This window comes from Muntiacus reevesi, chromosome X (genome assembly GCF_963930625.1).
Source record: "Muntiacus reevesi chromosome X, mMunRee1.1, whole genome shotgun sequence".
NCBI lineage: Eukaryota > Metazoa > Chordata > Mammalia > Artiodactyla > Cervidae > Muntiacus > Muntiacus reevesi.
Genome location: NC_089271.1, coordinates 146668368 through 146684586, shown reverse-complemented (window position 1 = coordinate 146684586; position 16219 = coordinate 146668368). Strand labels below are relative to the sequence as shown.

Sequence of the window (16219 nt, the reverse complement as noted above, 5' to 3'; positions counted from 1 at the left end):
TCTCCAGAACCGGAGACGCCGCTCCCGCGGGAGGCCGCCTGCTACCTGGGGCGCCCTCCAGCGCCTCCTTCCCGGGGCCCAGCCGTCCCTGATCCTGGGTTCCTGCGGCCCCGGCACACCGTCCACCCACCTCACTTGCCCTTCCCGCTTCGAGGCCAGCCGCTGGCCCGGCTACCTTCTCGGACATCCTGGGGCGGCCCCCGCCCCAACCTCCTTCTTGCAGCCTAGCCCATCTCTGAGTCCCAGCCGAGGTTGGGTACCAAGGCCTCCAGCTTCCGGGTCCCGCGACACCACCTCAGGGGTGCAGGCTGCTTCCACCTGCTGAGGCGCTGGGCCCAGCGAGCCCCCTCAGAAAGGCTGTGGTGGCGGTGCAGGCGTCTGTCTCCAGGGGTGCTGAGGGGCTTTGCCGAGACCCTGTCTCCTGCCCTTGGGCCCCCCACACGCCCCAGGGAGACAGCCTTGATCAGTCAGTGTCCTGGCTGTCGGAGTGACAGCGCTTGCTGACTTTCCTCAACAGGCCGAGGGAAGCCTGACTGGCCGACGGACAAGGCCGCACTTTTTCACCCAAGTGGACGGTGGGAGGGACTCCTGCGGCCCCTCTGCGTGCCCGACCTGCAGGAGACTGTGGCACTCACTATAGGGTAAGGGTGCCCTCTGGTGCTTGGCAGGTGTACGGACCCTCCCCCAAAGGCCTCCGCTCCACGCTTTTCTCTCTCCAGGGATCGGCAGGACCCAGGTTGTTCAGCTGCTTCCCCAGCAGCTCCGGAGCCGCCTGTTTGGAATTTTCCAGGACTGAGAGCAGCCCCAGAATGGGGTAGCCATCATGGCTGCAGATGTGCACTGTGCCCACCCCTAACCCCCTGCCACCAGTCCCAGGCTCCCCCGAGCGCGCCACCCTGCAGTCCCCAGATGGCTCATCCCGTTAAGCTAAACCCTCGGCCTTCCGGGCGGCTTTAGGAAGAAAAGCAGTTCCGGTTCGAGCCAGCTTGAGCCTGTTAGGTGAAGGAGGGGCAGCATCTCCACCCGGGCTCGCTGGGGGAGACTTGACTGGCCGCTGGGGGAGACGGGCAGGGTCTCAGGGCTCAGGCTGGGGGCGGGGCCTGGAGCTCAGGGAACCCCCCTCTTCCCGAGGTGACGGGGGTCCACTGACTCCTCAGAAGCCCCAATCTGGAGCTCTGGCCCAGCCTCAGAGCGAAGCTGCTCGGGAGACAGGCAAATGAGGAGTACTGGACCCAAAGATGGCCTGAGGAAGCCAGGGGCCACCCTGCCTGCCAAGTGAGGACCGAGGGGGGACAGGACCAGGCCAATCAAGCGCAGGCACCCCCAGACACGATGGAGAGAGCAAAAGAGGATCTAAGTGGAGCGGGCAGAGGGGAAGAGGCAGGGCACCACCTGCAGGCCGGGTGGGGTGACGCCTTTGAGGGGAGGCGTCAGCTGTGGCGGGGACCTGGGTGACATGATTACTGGGACAAGTTCGGGGATGGTGAAGTCCTGGCCGGGGCAAGGAGCCTCCAGAATGTAACAACTTGCTTGTTCTGAGGAGGTTGGCAGGGAGAGGGATCATAGGACCGGAGGAAGATGTGGTGAACTGCTGGCACTTTCTGAGGAGGACATAGGGTGAACCCAGCAAGGCCAAGAGTGGGGACTCCCTGTGACCTTGCTGGGAGGGCAGGGGACATATGTCAAGGCCAGTGGCAGGACGGGAGGGAGCTGTCACCTGTCGCGATCATGGTGGGGTCAGAGGCTTCTCAGGGGGAGGTGACTGGGTCCCAGAGAACTCTCAAGGGTGAGCTGCCTGTGGAAAATGGCTCCAGCTCCTTCAGGCACTACCTCCAGCCACTCGGAGCCAGGGTGTCCACATTTAGGGGCTGCAACAGGCTGGTTCCAGTGGTTCCTGACACCGCCTCCCACCTCCTGGGACTCCATGTGGCCCCCTCCTGTGGCCCGTGCTTCTCTCAGTGGCACAAATCTGACCAGGCCCTCCCCACGTGTCCTCTCCTGTGGTTTCCTCTGCACCAAAGATCCACCTAACATTCGTGGAGCTGGCCCACAGGCCATGACCCAGGGTGCCTCTTCCTTGCCTACCACCTTCCAGTCCTGCAGGGTTCAGCTCAGCTGCCACCTGGCCCAGGAAGCTGGAGAGGAGGCTGGGGGTGCCCTTGACCCACGTGCACGCCCACACAGCCTCCTGCGTCCAACTGAGGTGAGCTGGCCTTCGGAGACACATGGAGTTCATGGACCGGTCCTCTGGTGCATGTTAGGCGAGCGTGATGACTACTACACTACAGAAACTTACTCTCTGGTGTGTGGACCCAAGCATCCTGTGGGAGTGTCCCACAGGGAGGTCTCCAGTGTTCAAACACAGGCAGAGGGGTTTCCAACCCTCGGTGGGGTCTCAGGGCTTTGCCAGCACATCCCTCTGCTGCAGCAGAACCTCAGCTGAAAGCCAGGAGGCTGTCCTCCACTGGGCCCAGGTATTGATGGTCCTTCCAGTCAGTTCAGTCGCTCAGTCGTGTCCGACTTTTTGTGACCCCATGGACTGCAGCATGCCAGGCCTCCCTGTCCATCACCAATTCCCAGAGCCTGCTCAAACTCATGCCCATTGAGTCGGTGATGCCATCCAAACATCTCATCCTCTATCGCCCCCTTCTCCTCCTGCCTTCAATCTTTCCCAGCATCAGGGTCTTTTCCAGTGAGTCAGTTCTTCGCATCAGGTGGCCAAAGTATTGGAGCTTCAGCTTCAGCATCAGTCCTTCCAATGAATATTCAGGACTGCTTTCCTTTAAGATTGACTGATTGGACCTCCTTGCTGTCCAAGGGACTCTCAAGGGTCTTCTCCAACACCACGGTTCAAAAGCATCAATTCTTTGGCTCTCAGCTTTCTTTATGGTCCAACTCTCACATCCATACATGACTACTGGAAAAACCATAGCTTTGACTAGATGGACCTTTGTTGGCAAAGTAATGTCTCTGCTTTTTAATATGCTGTCTAGGTTGGTCGTAGCTTTTCTTCCAAGGAGCAAGCGTCTTTTAATTTCATGGCTGCAGTCACCATCTGCAGATGCACCATCTGCATCTTTATTTTGGAGCTCCCCAAAATAAAGTCTGTCACTGTTTCCATTGTTTCCCCATCTATTTCCCATGAAGTGATGGGACCGGATGCCATTGTCTTTGTTTTTTGAATGTTGAGTTTTAAGCCAGCTTTTTCACTCTCCTCTTTCACCTTCATCAAGAGGCTCTTTAGTTCTTCATTGCTTTCTGCCATAAGGTTGGCCCTTCCAGGTGGGTTCCCAATCACTCCTCCCAGGTGAGACAGTGAGACGCAAAGCATTCCCCAGGCAGAAGCCACAATTAGACTGTGGGTGAGAGGTAGGAGGTGAAGAGGAAGGGGAGGGGAGGAAGGGAGAACTGGAAAGAGGGAAGGCCAACCTGGAGGGCTCCCATTGTCCAGGGAGGCCTGGGAATTTGAGCTGGGGATTGGACCCAGTGCTGGTCACAACTGGGGTCCTCGGAGTAGTGGGTTGAGTGGGAGGGCACCCTGCCCTGGGGTGACTGGTTATGCCAAGAGGGTCTTGCAGCTGGAGACAGGGTGGGGGCAGATTGGGGGCTCCCCCTCTTTGGAGGCTGCCAGGCACAGGAAGCTTTGGAGTTAGAATTAGCTGGGAATAAAGGAAAAACTGGAGTCTACCTTGAAGGGCTTTGTGCTTCCAACCACTGGGAAGGGAAAGAGAGGTGCAGGCTGCCCGGTGGGCTGGGGGGAGGGCCACCCAAAGAGGCTGGAAGCCTGCAGAGGCAGATGGTGGGCAACCTACCCCTCCCCAGCCCACACAGCACGCTGGTCCACCAGCTGTGCTCATCCACACAGATCTCCCCCAACAGGATTTTAAAAATTGGTTTCTGTGTTGTAAATGAACTCTCTTTATATCAGAAGAGCTTTAGAGGCATAGACCAACAGCGGAGCTAGTAGTGAGAATTCCCACCCCCACCCCTGGCTTCCCCTGTTACTAACACTCTCCGATGTGTGCTCCTGTTGTTACAATAATCAACCAATGTTCTACATTGTCACCCACTGAGGTCCAGTTTTCCCCCTTTGTCCTGGTGCCTGAAACTGCCAGTACCGAAGACATGATTCCCAGGGACCCAGGGCCCTTTCCTTCTGCCTCTGTACGTTATGCAACTCGGGACCGCACGCCTGATCCCTGCCAAGAAAGGGAGGGTTCCAGTCCACGGTCTTATTCATATTTCCTCATGTCTTTTTTCTGCCCCAGGATCCCACACTGCATTGGCATCCCATCTTCTTTGGTTCCTCTGGGCTGTGATGGTCCTCGTTTTTGGTATCCTGGAGGAGGTCCTGGAGGACTCCATGGAGTTTTTCTGGTTTTCATGTCTCAGGACGACAGGGTGATGGTTATTGAGAGGAGGGCCATGGAAGTGAAGTGCCGTTCTCATCACACCCCAGCAGGACGCCATGCTTTCCACATGACTCCCACTGTCAGTGTTGACCTCGGTCACCTGGCTGAGATGTCCCTGTTTTCATCCTGTCCTCTTGGGAATTAAGTCACTGTGCATGGCCCACCCTTGATGAGTGGTGGTTATGCTCCCAAGATAGGAAGAAAGGGACCAAGGCATAATCCTTAAAGAATGACACACCCATTAAGAAAAGCAGGATATTGGAGAAGGACATGGCAACCCACTCCAGTATTCTTGCCTGGAAAAGTCCATGGACAGAGGAGCCTGGCTGACTGAAGTCCATGGGATTACATGACTGAGCATGTGTGCACGAGGGTGGAGGAAGATGGGTTGGTAGCAATAAAGTGGTAGAACTAAAAAAAAGAAAGAAGAAAAAAGAAAAGCAGGATATGACAGAAACTGGTTAAAACTGATTACTTCCAAGATGGCAGAAGATTCTACTTTCAGTAGACCTTGAGCCCCAATATAATGCATTAACATACTAAATGACACACCCACAGGTGACAAGACAGTTCACAGGCTGACTATAAAAGGCCAAAAAGAGGGCAATGGCTCAGTTCTTGTCAGTTTCCACCCCTTCTCCAAAATAGTTGGGATAATCCTCCCCCTAGGTAGCCTATGAAGCTACCTAGCCCCTAAAAACTAAGCACCTATATTTCAGGACCACTGTCACCTCTGAGACACCCCACATTCTGCCTATTGAGTGTGTTGTTTGCTGCTTAGTCACCAAGTTGTGCCCCATGTTTTGCAACCCCAAAGACTGTAGCCTGCCAGGCTCCTCTGTCCATGAGATTGTCCAGACAAGAATACTGGAGTGTGTTGCCATTCCCTCCTCCAGGGGATCTTCCCTATCCAAGGATCGAACCTGAGTTTCCTGCAATGGCAGGTGGATTCTTTACCACTGAGTCACCAGGGAAGCTAAGGAGTATGTTTCTCTCTGTAAACCTGCTTTCACTTTACTCTGGCTCACTCTTGGATTCTTTCCTATACAGAGCCAAGGACCCTCACCTGAGACCTGGGCATGACTATGCTCTTGTGGCCCGTTTTCCTGCACCATCTTTCCTGATGGTGGGACCTCAAAGGGCATAATCTCAGTCCATCTGTTGGGCTGTGGCTCTCCTCTGTGGAGGGTGGCTGGGACTTGTCCCAAGCCAGGTAGATTCAAGTAGCCTCTCAGGTGGTGGCTGACACTGCCTGTGGAATCTAGCAGAGACCAGTTAGTTCTCTGGCCATGAAGGAGCCCGAGGCTTTTCTCCGTTCATCTTTTTCATTCTCCCCTATTGCTCTATCTCTTTGGACTCGAGAAGATTCACCAAGAGAACCATGGAGACATCCTAATTATGGGGGCAAATAGAGGATAAGCCAAAAAGTTCATTTGTTTTATTCCCTAAGCTGGTTCTAGTAGCACTTAGTTGTCTTTAACTTCATTCAAAACGATGCTTTTAGATTCTTTGGTGACAGCTGTCATATCAGTGAGCATTTTTTAAAAAGCATCAAAATCAGTAAATGTTTGTGTAACCATTTTAATATTGAAGATGGAAGAAAAACAGCAACATTTTCAGCATATTATGCTGTATTATTTCAGCAAAGGTAAAAAGGCAACTGAAATGAAAAAAAAAAATTGTGCTGTGACTGATTGAATGTGTGGAAAGTGGTTTGTGAAGTTTCATGCTGGAAATTTCTCCCTGGATAATGCTCCTTGGTTGGGGAGACCAGTTGAAGTTGATAGTGATCAAATTGAGACCTTAACTGAGAACAATTAACTTTATACCATTCACGAGACAGATGACATATTCAAAATATCCAAATCAAGCATTGAAAAGCATCTGCACCAACTTGATTATGTTAGTCACTTTGATGTTTGGGTTTCACATAAATTAAGGGGGCAAGGGGTTGGGGGGAACCAAACTGTGACAGGGGATGGAAAGTGGATACTATACAATATTGTGGAATGGAAGAGATTGTGGGGCCCGTGAAATGAGCCACCACCAACCACACCAAACGCTGGTGTTCATCCAAAGAAGATGATGTTGCATATATGGTGGGATTGGAAGGGAGTCCTCTATTATGAGCTCCTCCGGAAAACCAATTAATTCCAACTACTGCTCCCAATTAGACCAACTGAAGTCAACAGCAAACACATAATCTTCCATCAGGAGACTACAAGATCACATGTTTCTTTGATGACCAGGCAAAAACTGTTACAGCCTGCCTGGGAAGTTCTGATTCATCCACTATATTCACCAGACAGCCCACCTTTGGATTTCCATTTATTTCAGTGTTTACAAACTTCTCTTCATGGAAAATATTTCAATTCCCTGGAAGACTGTAAAAGGAACCGGAAATAGTTCTTTGCTCAAAAAGCCAAACTGTTTCGGCAGGATGGAATTATAAAGGTCCCTGAAAAATGGTGGCTCAGACAGTAAAGCATCTGCTTACAATCCAGGAGACCCGGGTCCAATCCCTGGGTTGGGAAGATCCACCGGAGAAGGAAATGGTCACCCACTCCAGTATTCTTGCCTGGAAAAGCCCATGGACAGAGGAGCCTGGTAGGCTACAGTCCACAGGGTTGCAAAGAGTCGGACACGACTGATTAACTTCACTTTTTCTTTCTTTAGTGGGAAAAAATGGTGACTATGTTGTTTATTAAAGTTCATGGTGAAAATGAAAAATGTGTCTTTTATTTTGACTTTAAAGCCCAAGGAAATTTTTTTGGCCAACCCACTCACTGGCGACTCGATTGGGTTGTTTTCCCTCTGTGGCTCCTTGGGCCTGACTCCAGCTCCATACTGGATCACAGTGTCAGTCTGGTTCCTAGACACCGGAACTGTGATGAAGAACAATTTGGGGGACTCTCTGAGGCTTCCTCAAGGTTTGCAGCTTGGCCCCCTGTGAGGGCTGTTGGGACTAAGGCCCTCATAGCACCCACAAACAGAAGTTGTAGGCGAGCACCACCTTCTTGAGGGTCATAATCCCTTCCCATGCTAGGAAGTGCACCTTCCTAGTCCCACCCAGTCTTCCTCTTGATTTCACCCCCCTCGTTGATGGTATCACTGAAATGAGGACTGTGTTCCCCACTCGCATCTCTTAGGGGAACTTGGATACCCCTGAGTGGAAGCTGTGAGTGAACGCCTTCTCAGGGGGCTTAGGAATCTCTCCCGGGAATGGTCGTGGTTGGACACCTTCCCTCCTATCTTGGATATCCCTTATGTTTTCCTTGTCTCCTGATTTCTTGGACTTACTCCTGATCCTTGAACCTCTTAGCCAGCTTTCCCAGCAGATGGGTGTTGCCTCTTTTACTTCTGAGGAGAGGGAGGCTCTTCTCCATCACAAGGTCCATATCCTGAGAGGAACTTCAGCCTTGAGTTGTTATCACTGCCTGGTGGGTTATGAACCAGCCCTACCCTTCAACTCTATTTGTCTCTCTTTTGTGGCTGTGATAAAGGTAATCTCTAGTTGACTCAGAGCCCAGGTCTCCCTCCTCCTTCTCTGAAGGATTTAGGCCCTGGGACTCTGGTGGGTTTTTTCTCCCCCACTAATCCAAGGGGCCTCCTCAGGCTAACAAACCTGGCAAATTTAGGGTGCTCAACAGGGAACCCATGGTTGCCTTTGCCAAACAGACTCTTTCTCTCATAGCTGGACAGCCACAAGCCCAGTTTTCCATGCTTAATTAAACACCTTTTCTGCCAAATCCCCAGAGTCAGGGACTGTCAGAGATCAGGCCAATTATACTGTCTCCTAAATTGCCATCAATGAATAGCAAGGAGACATAAGAAGATCTTAGATGAACAGTGCAAAGAAATAGAGGAAAACAACAGGATGGGAAAGTCTAGAGATCTCTTCAAGAAAATTTGAGATATCAAGGGAGTATTTCCTGCAAGAGTGGACATGATAAGGACAGAAATGGCAAGGACCTAACAGAAACATAGAAGAGATTAAGACAAAAAAAAAAAAAAAAAAGAGAGAGAGATTAAGAAGAGATGGCAAGAACACACAGAAAAGTGAAAGTGAAGTCGCTCAGTCCTGTCCAACTCCTTGCGACCCCATGGACTGTAGCCTGCCAGGCTCCTCTGTCCATGGGATTCTCCAGGCAAGAACACTGGAATGGGTTGCCATTTCCTTCTCCAGGGGATCTTCCTGACCCAGGGATCGAACTCTGGTCTCCAGCATTGCAGGCAGACTCTTCACCATCTGAGCCACCAGGGAAGTCCACAGACGAGCTATACAAAAAATATCTTAATGACCTAGATAACCACAATGGTGAGTCAGACATCCTGGAGTGAGAAGTCAAGTGGGCCTCAGGAACCATTAGTACCAACAAAGTTAGTGGAGGTGATGGAATTCCAGCTGAGCTATTTCAAATCCTAAAAGATGATGCTGTTAAAGTGCTGCACTCAATATACGAGCCAATTTGGAAAACTCAGCAGTGACTACAGGACTGGAAGAGGTCAGTTTTCATTCCAAGCCCAAGGAAGGCAATGTCAAAGATTGTTCAAATTACAGTATGGTTGTGCTCATTTCACACGCTAGCAAGGTAATGTTCAAAATCCTTCAAGCTAGGCTTCAACAGCACATGAACCAAGAACTTCCAGATGTACAACCTGGATTTAGAAAAGGCAGAGAAACCACAGATTAAATTGGCAACATCCGTTGGATCATAGAGAAAGCAAAGCGATTCCAGAAAAACATCTTCTGCTTCATTGACCATGCTAAAACTTTGGACTGTGTGAGTCACAACAAACTGTGGAAAATTCTTCAAGAGATGGGAATACCAGACCACCTTACCTGTCTCTTGAGAAATCTGTATGCAGGTCGAGAAGCAACAGTTAGAATTGGACATGGAACAATGGATTTTGGTTCAAAATTGGGAAAGGAGTATGTCAAGGCTGTATATTTTCACCCTGCTTATTTAACTTATATGCAGAGTACACCACACAAAATGCTGGGCTGGCTGAAGCACAAACTGGAATCGAGATTGCCTGGAGAAATATCAATAAACTCAAATATGCAGATGACACCACCCTAATGGCAGAAAGCAAAGAGCTTCTCTTCTTTCAAGAGGAGAGTGAAAAAGCTGACTTAAAACCCAACATTCCAGAAACTAAGATCGGGTTGGCAGCCAGTCCCATCACCTCAGGGCAAATAGGAGGGAAGAAAGTGGAAGCAGTGACAGATTTTATTTTCTCAGTTCAGTTTAGTCACTCAGTCCTGTCCGACTCTTCGCGACCCCATGAACTGCAGCATGCCTGGATTCTCTGTCTATCACCAACTCCTGGAGCTTGTTCAAAATCATGACCATCGAGTCAGTGATGCCATCCAACAATCTCATCCTCTGTCATCCCGTTCTTGGCCTCCAAAAATCACTGCAGACAGTGACTGCTGTCATGAAATTAAAAGACCTTTGCTCCTTGGAAGGAAGCTACGACACACCTAAGACAGTGTATTAAAAAGCAGAGATATCACTTTGCTGACAAAGGTCTTTCTGGTTAAAGCTATGGTTTTTCCAGTAGTCATGTACATATCTTAGAATTGGACCTTAAAGAATGCTGAGCGCCAAAGAATTGATGCTTTCGAACTGTGGTGCTGGACAAGAGTCTTGAGAGTCCCTTGGACAGCAAGGAGATCAAACCGGCCCATCCTAAAGGAAATCAACCCTGAATATTCATTGGAATGACTGATGCTAAAGTTGAATCTCCAATACTTGGGACACCTGATGTGAAGAACTGACTCGTTGTAAAGGACCCTGATGCTGGGAAAGATTGAAGGCAGGAGGAGAAGGGGATGATAGAGGATGAGATGATTGGATGACATCACTGACTCGATGGACATGAGTTTGAGCAAACTCTGGGTGGTAGTGAAGGACAGGGAAGCCTGGTGCGCTGCATTCCACAGGGTCACAAAGAGTTGGACATGACTTAGTGACTGAACAACAACAACAAAATTGCCATCAAGACTTATCTCTGAAACACTGTCTCGAATGTTTAACGAGGTCCACCCATTTCACCCATTCAAATCCCTGGCAGCACACTCCCTTCTTAGGCTTCTGGGATATCTATCAAGGACACTGGCAAAGTGCCAGGATGAATAACCAGGATCTGGCCAGAATCCATCAGACCCCTGTGTCATCATGACACCCTAAAATAATGGGAGCAACTGTAGACCCCCTGAAAGAGTCTTAGCTAGGATGCATATTAGCTAATCAGGGAAAATTTAGACAGTGTGGTTTAAGAAAAAAAATTAATTTTCTTTTGTAATCCTGTATGGCTCCAATACAAACTAGAGGACCAAGACATCTGGCCAGAAAACTGTCATTGAGTTACAACCCTATCTTGCAGCTGGACCTATTTTGTCAAAGGAAAGGGGAATGGAGGGGAGTCCCGTATGTTCAAATTCCTGTCCTTAATCTAAGATCCAGGTCTAAAGAACTCCCATCAGACTTGGCTGGCTCACACACCTTCAAAATGGCTTCTTCCCTGACAGGAGACCGATGTTTTGGAGAGTCCCCTTATGAGTCCAGCTCTGGGAATTCCCACCTCCCCCGATTCTGAGAGGGGACAGTCTTCCAGATCATCCCCCCTAACTCCTCATCTGGGCGTCTGCAGTCCCCAGGTCCCCATGAATCAGCTCATGGTCTTGGCCTTTGGAGTATTCAGTGATAGCAATAAGGTTGAAGAAACAGATTCAGGGACAATAAGGATGAAAAGCACAATTACTGGGGGCAGCCCTGACCCCTGCACCACCTCAGAGTTACCCTCCCTTACAAAAGCCCACGGTGTGGCTAGAGTTCAAGAAGCCAGGATCAGAGCCACCGTCTTGCCAAGAAAGTATTGAAGTGTGGCCAAGAGAGCCATTGCAAGGATGAATGCCCTCTGTATGGGAAAAGCCCACTGGGTCCCTGCCTGATTTGAAAACGAGAGGGCCACTGGAAGTGTGACTGGCTAGGACCCTCCCTGGCTCGAAAAGGAAACCTGGTCATTTGTCTGGAGGAGCCTCAGGTAACACTTGACGTGGCAGGTAGGACAGTTATTTTCTTATCAGATATGAGGGCCACCTACTCTGTGCTAACTGGTTTCCCTGGACCCTGGTCCTTCTGATCGTGTGTGATAATGGGGCTCGATGGATAGCCAAAGCTAAGCAATAAGCCCCCTACCACCCTCAACTGCTTGCTAGGAAGTCATACCTTCACATGTCAGTTTCTGCTCAGGCCTGAGCATGCCTTCCCCTTGCTGGGAAGGGACTTGCTCACTCAATTCGAGACAAGAGTCCAATTTGGAGAACCTTACAAGGAAGCCACGCCCCAAGAGAAACGATTGTTCTTGCCTGTGGGAGCCTGCCTCAGTTTTAAGCCAGAGGGGGTCTCCCCTCCACCTCAGGTCGATTCTCAAGGGAACCCCACTGTGTGTGATGCTGAGATTTTTGGTGGAGCTACTGCTGTCAGGCTACTTTTAGAAACAAGACCACGTGAGGCTGTTGGCCAGTCTCTGCAGATATGAGGCTGAACTGGGAGCCATCATCAGAGAATTTTTTTAAACCCATGGAAGATCTTCAAATAAATAGTTTATAGATAAGTTACCAAAATGGGAGGCCACCTGTCTGATTAAACTAACCATGTTAGTCACTCTGTTGTGTCTGACTCTTTGCGACCCCATGGACTGTAGCCCACCAGGCTCCTCTGTCCATGGGATTCTCCAGGCAAGAATACTGGAGTGGGTTGCCATTTCCTTCTCCAGGGGATCTTCCTGACCCAGAGATCGAATGCGGGTCTCCTGCACTGCAGGCAGACTCTTTACCATCTGAGCCACTAGGGAAGCCCTGTAACCATAGCTAACCAAAGCTGGTAGGAATCTGGGGGGAGGCTTTCTCCCCTAAGCTAAATGAGGGAAACTGAAACATGCCAATATAGGTGAATGGGTGTGTCAGTCCTTTAATGTCATTGAGGTGGCCACCCAATTGTTTGATGTAAAAAAAAGAATGATCTTCTTGTTTTGTAAATCTAGTCTTTACAGGACCAGAGGTGTGGCTCCAGAAATAATCAAATGCAGGGGACGTGAGTTGGCTCCCTGGTCTGGGAAGATCCCACCTGCTGTGGAGCAACTAAGCCCATGTGCCACAACCACTGAGCCTGTGATCGCAGAACCCGTGAGCTGCAATTACCGAGCCTTACGCCCCCTAGAGCCCGTGCTCAGCAACAAGAGAAGCCACCGCAATGAGAAGCCTGCACACCGCAACTAGAGAGTAGCCTCCACTTGCTGCAACTAGAGAAAAGCCCACACAGCAACGAAGACCCCTGCACAGCCAAAATAATAATAATAATAATAATAATAATAATAATAATAATAATAATAATAATAACGGTAACATAAAGCTGAAAAATGCACAACTTGCAAAAGAGGGTGGGTAACTTAGACCTTAACTGGTCAAGGACAAATAGAAATTCTAAGTGGATCCTTCTAGCACTTGCCCCTGCTCGTGTGTATCTTCCCACTGGCTCCCAGCATTTGCTTTCCATGTATTTAACTGACTAATTCCAGCAGGCAGGTAGAGAGTGCTCAGAATTATTAACCCTTACCTTCAGGAGAAGCAATGTTGGAAACAACAGCCAAGGGCTTACATGTTGCTCCTTCTGCCTTTGCTTTTGAAAGATGCCACTCATTTCCAAAGTGACGTAGATCAGCTCCTTTCCACCCTACCTCCTATTCAGTGACATGGTTTTGTACATTTCTAACCCATGTCGATTCTTTTTGTCACAGTCTGCATTCCTTCTGAGGCTGAAAGCTCAGCCTCTCTGCACACTGGAGCTGAACTGAGTCTCAGAGACAGAGTTTCATGTAAAGTAGAAAGAAAGAAAGAAAAGTGAAGTCACTCAGTTGTGTCTGACTCTTTTTGACCCCATGAACTGTAGCCCACCAGGCTCCTCCATCCATGACATTTTCTAGGCAAAAGTATTTTGTGGGTTGCCATTTCCTTCTCCAGGGGATCTTCCTGACCCAAGGATCAAACCTGGCATTGCGGGCAGATGCTTTACCGTCTGAGCCACCAGGGAATCCCAAAGTAGAAAAGGATAGCTTTATTGCTTTGCCAGGCAAAGGGGGACACAGCAGACTACTGCCCTCAAAACCGTGTGTCCCAGCTTGGAGAAGACAGTGAGGAATTTTATAGTAATTTTTCAAAGAAAGCAAGATCAGCTTGTGGACCTTCTTCTGATGGTGGTGAGGTAAGTAAGCATCAAGATTATCAACCTTCAGGTCCAACTGATCTGGGGTCTACATTTTTTGTGGGCAGTGTACCAGAGGGGGTTTCCAGAATCTGCAGGACAGCTCAAAGATGTTGTTCTGCGTAGACAGGGAAACAAGACCTTGCACCAAGCCTGCTCTGAACAGTTTATTTCTCCCTGGTGTGACATCCCCTCCCTCTCCTAAAGAACAACTGCTTGTATCTGCCCATTGGAACTCAGGGAAGGTCATGGAGGCTGAATGAATGCTGTTTCCTGTGATCAAAGACACAGGCACACAGAAAGGATTTGGGCCCTGGAGGATCACTTCCTGGGATCTCCCAACCTCCTCCCTCTTTCTACTTGACGGTTTTCTGCAGGGTGTCACATATCTACCGTTCACAGCATCATCACGCAGAGTATTTTCATGGCCCTAAACACACCCCGGGCTTACCCTAGTCAAACCCTACCCACCTTCTCTAACCCCTGGCAATCCCTGATCTATTACCGCCTGTAGCTTTGCTTTTTCTGAAATATCATATAAATGTAAGCATACAGTATGCAGCCTTTCCCAAACTGGCTTGTTTTGCTTATCAATGTGCATTTAAGATCTGTGCTTTTTTTTTTCATGGCTGCATAGCTCTTTCCTCTTTATCATTGAATCGTATTTCATTGACCAGATGGGCCACAGTGCGTTGATCCATTCACCTAAGAAAGTACATGTTGGCTGCTTCCAAATTTTGCTGATTGTGAATACAGCTGATGTGAATATTTGTGTGCTGGTTTTTCTGTGCCTGGTTTGTCTCTGAAAATACAAAGGGGTGTGGTTGCAGGATTGTATGGTAAGAGTGCATTTAGTTTGGTAAGACACCACTAAGCTGTCCTCCAAAGTGGCTGCACCATTTTGCAATCCCTCCAGATTGCAAACTCCAGGAATCAGAGTTCCTGTTGCTCTACAGCCTCTACATGCCACTGTGGGTGTTGTCCATGGTCCGGATTTTGGCCATTATCATAGGTATGTAGTGGTGTCTTATCATTTGAATTTGCAATGCATAAATGACCTATGATGTTAAACATCTTTTCATATGCTTATTTGCCCTCTGTATTTTTCCTTAATTAGGTATTTTTGGCCTATCTTTAAATTGGGTTGTTTGTGTTCTGTTCAATTCTCAGAGTTCCTTATCTATTTTGGGCCTTTCATGGATCACAACCTTGAGATGGTGAAGGGGCTTGCATAACTCAATGAGAAAGCAAAGGAATTCCAGAAAAACATCTACTTTTGCTTCATTGACTACAGGGAAGCCTTTGACTGTGTGGATCACAACAAACTGTGGAAAATTTTTCCAGGGATGGGAATACCAGACCACCCAACCTGTCTCCTGAGAAACCTGTATGCAGGTCAAGAAACAATAGTTAGAACCTTACATGTAACAACAGACTGGTTCCAAATTGGGAAAGGAGTATGTCAAAGCTGTATATTGTCACCCTGCTTATTTAACTTATATGCAGAGTACATCATGCGAAATGCCTGACTGGATGAAGCACAAGCTGGAATCAAGATTGCTGGGAAAAATATCAACAGCCTCACATATGCAGATGATACCACCCTTTCAGCAGAAAGTGAAGAGGAACTAAGCCTCTTGATGAAAGTGAAAGAGGAGAGTGAAAAAGCTGGCTTAAAGCTCAACATTCAAAAACCAAGATGGCATCTGGTCCCATCGCTTCCTGGCAAATAGATGGAGAAACAATGGAAACAGTGACAGACTTTATTTTTATTTTCTTGGGCTCCAAAATAACTGCAGATGCTGACGGCAGCCATGAAATGAAAAGATACTTTCTCCTTGGAAGAAAAGGTATGACAAACCTAGACAGCATATTAAAAAGCAGAGACATTACTTTGCCAACAAAGGTCCATCTAGTCAAAGCTATAGTTTTTACACTAGTCATGTATGGATGTGAGAGTTGGACTATAAAGAAAGCTGAGCACTAAAGAATTGATGCTTTTGAACTGTGGTGTTGAAGACTCTTGAGAGTTCCTTGGACTGCAAGGAGATCAAACCAGTCTTAAAGGAAATCAGTCCTGAATATTCATTGGAAGGACTGATACTGAAGCTGAAACTCCAATACTTTGGCCACCTGATGTGAATAACTGACTCACTGGAAAAGACCCTGATGCTGGGAAAGATTGAAGACAGGAGGAGAACGGGATGACAGAGGATGAGATGATTGGATGGCATCACTGACTCAATGGACATGAGTTTGAGCAAGCTCCAGGAGATAGAGAAGGGCAAGGAAGCCTGGTGTGCTGCAACCCATGGGGACCCAAAGAGTTGGACACGACTTAGTGACTGAACAGCAACATCTATTCCAGATACCAGTCCTATATCAGATATACCTTTTGCAAAGATTTTCTCCCAGGCTGTGGCTTGTCTTCTCCCTGTCTCTCTCTTTTTTTCTCATTGTTTTAGTAGTGTTGTCTACAGAGCAAACGTCACAGTTTGATACAGTGCAAAGTATCATTTTTTCTTTCATGGACCA

At 48.7% G+C, this 16219-nt stretch overlaps 1 non-coding gene across 1 annotated transcript; it reads right to left on the bottom strand.

Moving 5' to 3' along the window:
* Positions 1 to 4088: 4088 nt before the first annotated feature.
* On the bottom strand, positions 4089 to 4216 carry LOC136154950 (small nucleolar RNA SNORA57). Its single transcript, XR_010660645.1, has one exon. It is a non-coding gene; the product is annotated as a small nucleolar RNA SNORA57 (small nucleolar RNA).
* Positions 4217 to 16219: the final 12003 nt, after the last annotated feature.